This window comes from Lepisma saccharinum, chromosome 14, assembly GCF_977018435.1.
Source record: "Lepisma saccharinum chromosome 14, izLepSacc3.1, whole genome shotgun sequence".
Classification (NCBI taxonomy): domain Eukaryota; kingdom Metazoa; phylum Arthropoda; class Insecta; order Zygentoma; family Lepismatidae; genus Lepisma; species Lepisma saccharinum.
In genome coordinates this window covers 59,560,343-59,566,007 of record NC_139242.1, presented here as the reverse complement: position 1 = coordinate 59,566,007, position 5,665 = coordinate 59,560,343, and positions in this window count along the sequence as shown.

The following is a 5,665-nucleotide window of genomic DNA, read 5'->3' as shown; positions in this document are numbered from 1 at the left end:
TGTAAAGGCACTCTGCACACATAAGGACAAAACACAGGACAACACACACACACACATTCCTACGAAAATTATACTGGCCGTAGGTATAGACGCCAGAGCCTCGTTAGTCTGCAAAATACAGTCCAGGGTGTACTATGTGGAAGTGAGGTTGACAATTGGGTGTACTACGTGGAAGGATCATCCCTTACATCCCTTAAACTATATTTCTCGAGACCCTTGATGTGCTAACCACGCCGGCATACATTATAGAATACTTGAGTTAGTTTTGTCAATATTAATTTTATTGATTGCATTTTTGTTTTGCAATGATTTTGCGCACTGAATTTTCGTATTTATCTTTGCTTTTCATTTGTGTTTTACTTTTATTTTGTATATAATGCTGTGTTTCTATTGGTGTAAATTTGTGATTCGTCTCTAATAACGTTATCATTTCAATGTGATTTAAATTTTAATCTTCTAATCTCACGTGTTTAATATATAAGTATATGTATGTACACATGCATACAGAGAGAAAGAGAGGGAAATTGCATGATATGATCGTTAGAGGAGAAATCCCCACCGTTCCCCGCATAATTTCAAATTTGTTCCTTGTATTACACAAAATATATTAAATTAATGTTATAACAAATTGAATATCTATTATAGATCGGATTATAAGAAATTATGTATAACTGCATGTTTGAGCGTGTGTTTGTCTCTCAGGTTCTTTATTAAAAAATCAGAAAAACAGAACATAATGTAGTATTCAAATATAAAAAGACCTTCATTTCACGAGTCCACTTATAATTAATTCATTATCATGTGGTTTGTTCTATTAGGTAATTCTTAACTGAATATAAAAAATTGTAAGTTATAATTTTTGTTTTAATACATGTTTGTTATTTTCACTAAAGGTTTATCATTTGAACTTGTGCTTGCTGCTTGTATTACGTCATTTTTGGATTTGGAGTAACAGAAAACAAAAGGTGTTTATTGTCTTTGATCTTGCTTTAGAAAATAATGATTGGTTGATTGATTTGGTTTATTTTACTTCGCCTTTCTGTCACTTTTTTTGGGTAATCGCGAAGATCAGGATGAGTAATGAGGTGTACTAACCACTCCACCATGGAGGCCGGCGCTTTAGAAAATAATTAAAAGTAACAATCGCTTTCCACACTAAGTATTTTGTGTTGCAAATTATAAATTACTGCCTCCCTTTTCTGATTCACTTTAATAGCATAGTGGTTAACGCTGTCATGTATTAAAATGGTTTGCTTGGCAAAAATTGTTATAAGTCCACTTTTATGCTCCAATAGGCTAATCGGGTCTCCCCGATGGCGTAGTTATAACGTCGCCGGTAATCAAGGGGTACCGTGTTCAATACAAAGTGGAGGTTCGTATCCCACTTTAAACTGAAGGTCCAGTCCCGACTATCCTATCTGCACATTAAGTGGACTTAAACAATAACAACTCAAAATAGGCTAATCGGAATATTGTAATCAAGAGGTCTGTGCCTAACACCTTCCCAAAATCTTTACAAGACTCCCCTAATATTTTTTACTAACATTTAATTTCTTGTAATTTTAGCGCTAATGGTTTGGCCGAACTTGAAACTACAGGACAAATTTGTTGGCTGTTCTTCGCTGCCCGTCATGGGCTGAGGTTGCGCGCTCTCTCTCTCTGCAAACAACACTCGCGAGTCGCGAGCTCGCGAGTCGACTCTTTCCTTCGTTCAAAGAGTCGCTAAAGTGTGCCACGACTCTTTGAACGAAGGAAAGAGTCGACTCGCGAGCATGCTCCTTCCCCTCTCATCGTACACGGCACGTTTCAGCCAGCTTTACTCAACTAGGGGTAGGGAAAAGGAACAGAGAGGACCCCCCCCTCCCTCTCCTCTCCAGTCCCCATTTGCTGCCCGCAGAATCGACTTGCTTTCTTTAAAAAATTCCGGCCGCCAGGCGAGTATACACTTGCGCATGCGCCTTCCTCGCAAAATTCGTGGAAAGGAGAGGGAATAATGGAATAATAGTTGCTTGGCGGGCGGAGGAGTCGTGGCACACATACGACTCTTTGAACGTGTCGTTCAATTCTGGTGAACGAGTCGTTCACCGCTCACAAGAGAGAGTCGTTACTTTTGAACGACTCGTTCACGAACGACCCATCACTATACTGATGGAACAAGGTAATGCCCATTCTTATTCAATATAATTTGATTGTAAAGCAGGGGTATAGAGAACAAAGTTATTCAGGGTGTCTGCCAATCAAGAAAGTCATGGAAGTCAAGAGAAAGTTAAAAATCAACAAGTAGGTCAAGAAGTCACTAAAAAGGCAATAATTTAATCTTGTGGTAAAGAATTTTTGATATTGATTGATTGATTTAGTTTATTTTACTTCACTTTTCTGTCCCATTGGCTAATCGCGAAGATGAGGATGAATGATGGTAAGATAAGATGGATGAATGGATAGTCATAAACATATAGGGACAACCGACACAAACCCCCACATAAGATTATACTAGCTGTGAGTCCAGACGCCAAAGCCTCGCTTGTCTGCCAAACACAGTTCATTATGCATTAATACGAAATAGCAGATGTAATTCTCTTCTTAAATTCAGCTTCAGTTTTCATCTTAACTGGCCATTTTGTAGGGATTTTCATTAAATAAATATTTATTTTCTTAATTACTAATTTCCAACTTTACCTAAGTAGGATCTAGAAAAGTCCAGAAAAAGTCAAGATTTCTGGATGTATTATTTTGGTAGACACCATGTTATTGAACTAAAAACTACCTAAGATGAAACCATTTTAAATTACAGTAATTGCTGAATATTTGTTTGCCATTACAGGTCATAATTCAAATGTTGAGAGAGTACTTTCATTACCATCAGCAGAACAGACTCACGAGAGAATTATTTTTCATAAACTCTGTAAAATGTTTGGTATTGGTCCCTATAATTTCAACGAGTTTGACTGTCCACTCTAACATCACTATGTAGTTTGACTAAACCTGAAATTTTGATAGAAATTGTCTCCTCTGAGAAGTACCACTTAAAGCAAGTAGTAAGAGGTGCATTGATTAGTATGATTGCAAGTTTTAAAATTTTGCATTTAAACATTCGTTGGGAAATATTTTTTAAAAAACTGAAAAGTGTCATTTTTCAACTACTTCCTAACGTGTTCTATAGAAATATGTATTATGTATTATAATTATTATATGTATTATTGAGAATGTGTTGCGTCCTACATTTTGACTTAATGTCCTACATTTTGGGACAGCATGTCCTACATTTCACTTACAGCGATCTGGTAACCCTATATAAAAGGGAAATTGTAATTGACCGACAAAGATTTTTTCAGGAATTCATACAGATGAGCAAAAACAGAGCATTTCTACTGAAGTTTTAGATAAGACAATTACGTAATTTGTTTAATATCTTAAAGTTTTCTTCACGAATATAGTCGCAAGTGGTTCTCAGTTGTAGTAAAATAAGGAAAATGCGAAGTTTTATTGTATAGAAATTAAGGAAATTTAAATTTTTACGATTCCATTACGCAGATTGTGCTTTTAAATGTCTTGCAGCATTATAATTTGCTCAGTACCATGAACACAGGATTGCTCATTAATATTATCACACAATGAAATTATACCTTCTTTGTTCTAAAGAAGAAATGTGCTCTTTGATAAATTTGCAACCATCTATAATAGCGTATTTTTTTTTTTTTAACAAGCCCATTTCTTTTGGATAAGACGATGTGAGGATCTCCTGTCTCCCAAGGAGAATGTCCGTGATGATTTTTGTAATGGATAAGAGCATGAATAAAGTTAGCCCCAGCTAGGCCCCCTCCCCAAGCGGACGGGCAAAACTACCCCTATGCCAGTGGTGCGTCCCCCCTCTATAATAGTACGAGTATAGTTATCTTGTCTTTTCGTTTTTTTTGGTATTTTGTTATTCTTGGAATCTCGATTGAGTGGTCGTTGTCACCTTTGAGAAGCAATTTGAAATATTTTGCTGAACTCTTCATCTGAAATCTCCCGAAGTCTCTGAAGCAGTTCTATGACGTCTCTGGGGTAAGAAAGAGCAGAGGCTAAATTGTGATGTGGGTTCTAAATACCTTGTCAACTTTACAGTAAAACTGAAATGTTTTCACATAAACGTCTCCTTTTCAGCTGCGGCTAGAAGATCACTTGCTTCGTATGGTTCACTCTGACAAGATTGAACAAATGAAGCGAATTATGCTTTTCTAGAAATCGAGTTTCACACACTAACAATAGTTTGTTTTTACTGTCTGGTGCATAATGCAATATATTTGTTTGTAGTATTTCACCTCTGCATGTAATATTTCTAAAAAAAACACAAACTTCACTTACTGTACCAAAACAGTTTGTCACTGAAGTCAAATTTTCAGTTGATGTATCACTACCATAGGCGTAGCTACGGGGTGTGCCGGGTGTGCCTAGGCACACCCTAATGGGCTGCTTTATCAAAGAGAATTAAAGACAGATATTTCAATAAGAGAGAAAATAAGCGGCAGTTTGTAAGAAGTTGAAAATGTCATTACTTGGTACAAATGTGTGCATTATCGCTGATGTCTATAGATTTTCGATTTTTTTATGTCATTGGAGAAAGAAGGTATTTACTGCATTCTACTCTGTACTACAGCGCTTTCTTCTATACCTGTTACAAGCTGCACGTGTGAGAGAGAGCTTTCTCCAAGCTTACCCAAGTTAAAACTAAATTAAGAGAGAGCAGGATAGATTGGAGGCTCTGCTCTTGCTATTTGTGGAACAGGAAAAAGCTTAGTCTATTGTAACGTTTATGAACATTTTGTGTGTGTGTAATTTCTATGCAATTTGATTTTTTCTACTACATATATTCAAAAATTTTCAAAACTGTCATTTAGTGAATTTATATTCCTTTACAAACATCAGTGCAGTTAAAGAGCCAAGTGATTGTGTTGCAAAATATGCTATTAAAAAGGTACAAGACCTCATTTTCTTTTCTTTGTGCACACCCAAATATAAAGTTCTAGCTACGCCTATGATCACTACCCAGTGTGAAACTAAAAAAACTTTTAGTGGATGTTATTTTCAGAATCCACAAACCGTGCACATAGAGAGAATGTTCTGTACCTGCTACTACATCAAGTGTCTCAACGGAAAGTAGGCTACCATAGTATTTTCAAAACAATGGAAGGAATTTGGGGTGGTCTGGCATCCTGGACCCACCCCCTGGATACGCCCTTGGTTTAAGGGAAAAAAAAATATTTGTTCCAAGTGAGAATTGTTCGATAGGGCAACGTTTATCAAGCCTCGGGGCAAGTTGGGGGTATGGTTTCACATGAGACAATGAATAGTGTTGTCCACGGGACGAGACGGGACAGGCTTTTAAAAATACGAGACGAGACGAGATTGACCATGTGTCATGAGACAAACGAATATTTTCGAGACGAGACAGCATTTCCACGAGACGAGACAGGCCAAAGTCTCGTCTCGTGGGCAACACTAACAATGAAATACCTGGAGGAATGCTCTGCGAAAATTTCTGTACCCATGGGATATACCATCCACCCGAACTTCTAGCACATCTATTTGTATATTTTTTCTGGTTTCCTTCTCTTGTATTTTCCTTTCTCAGTCATAGGATCTCTTTCTCCGTCCTTACTTTCTATTTTCTTATCTGACCTCCGTG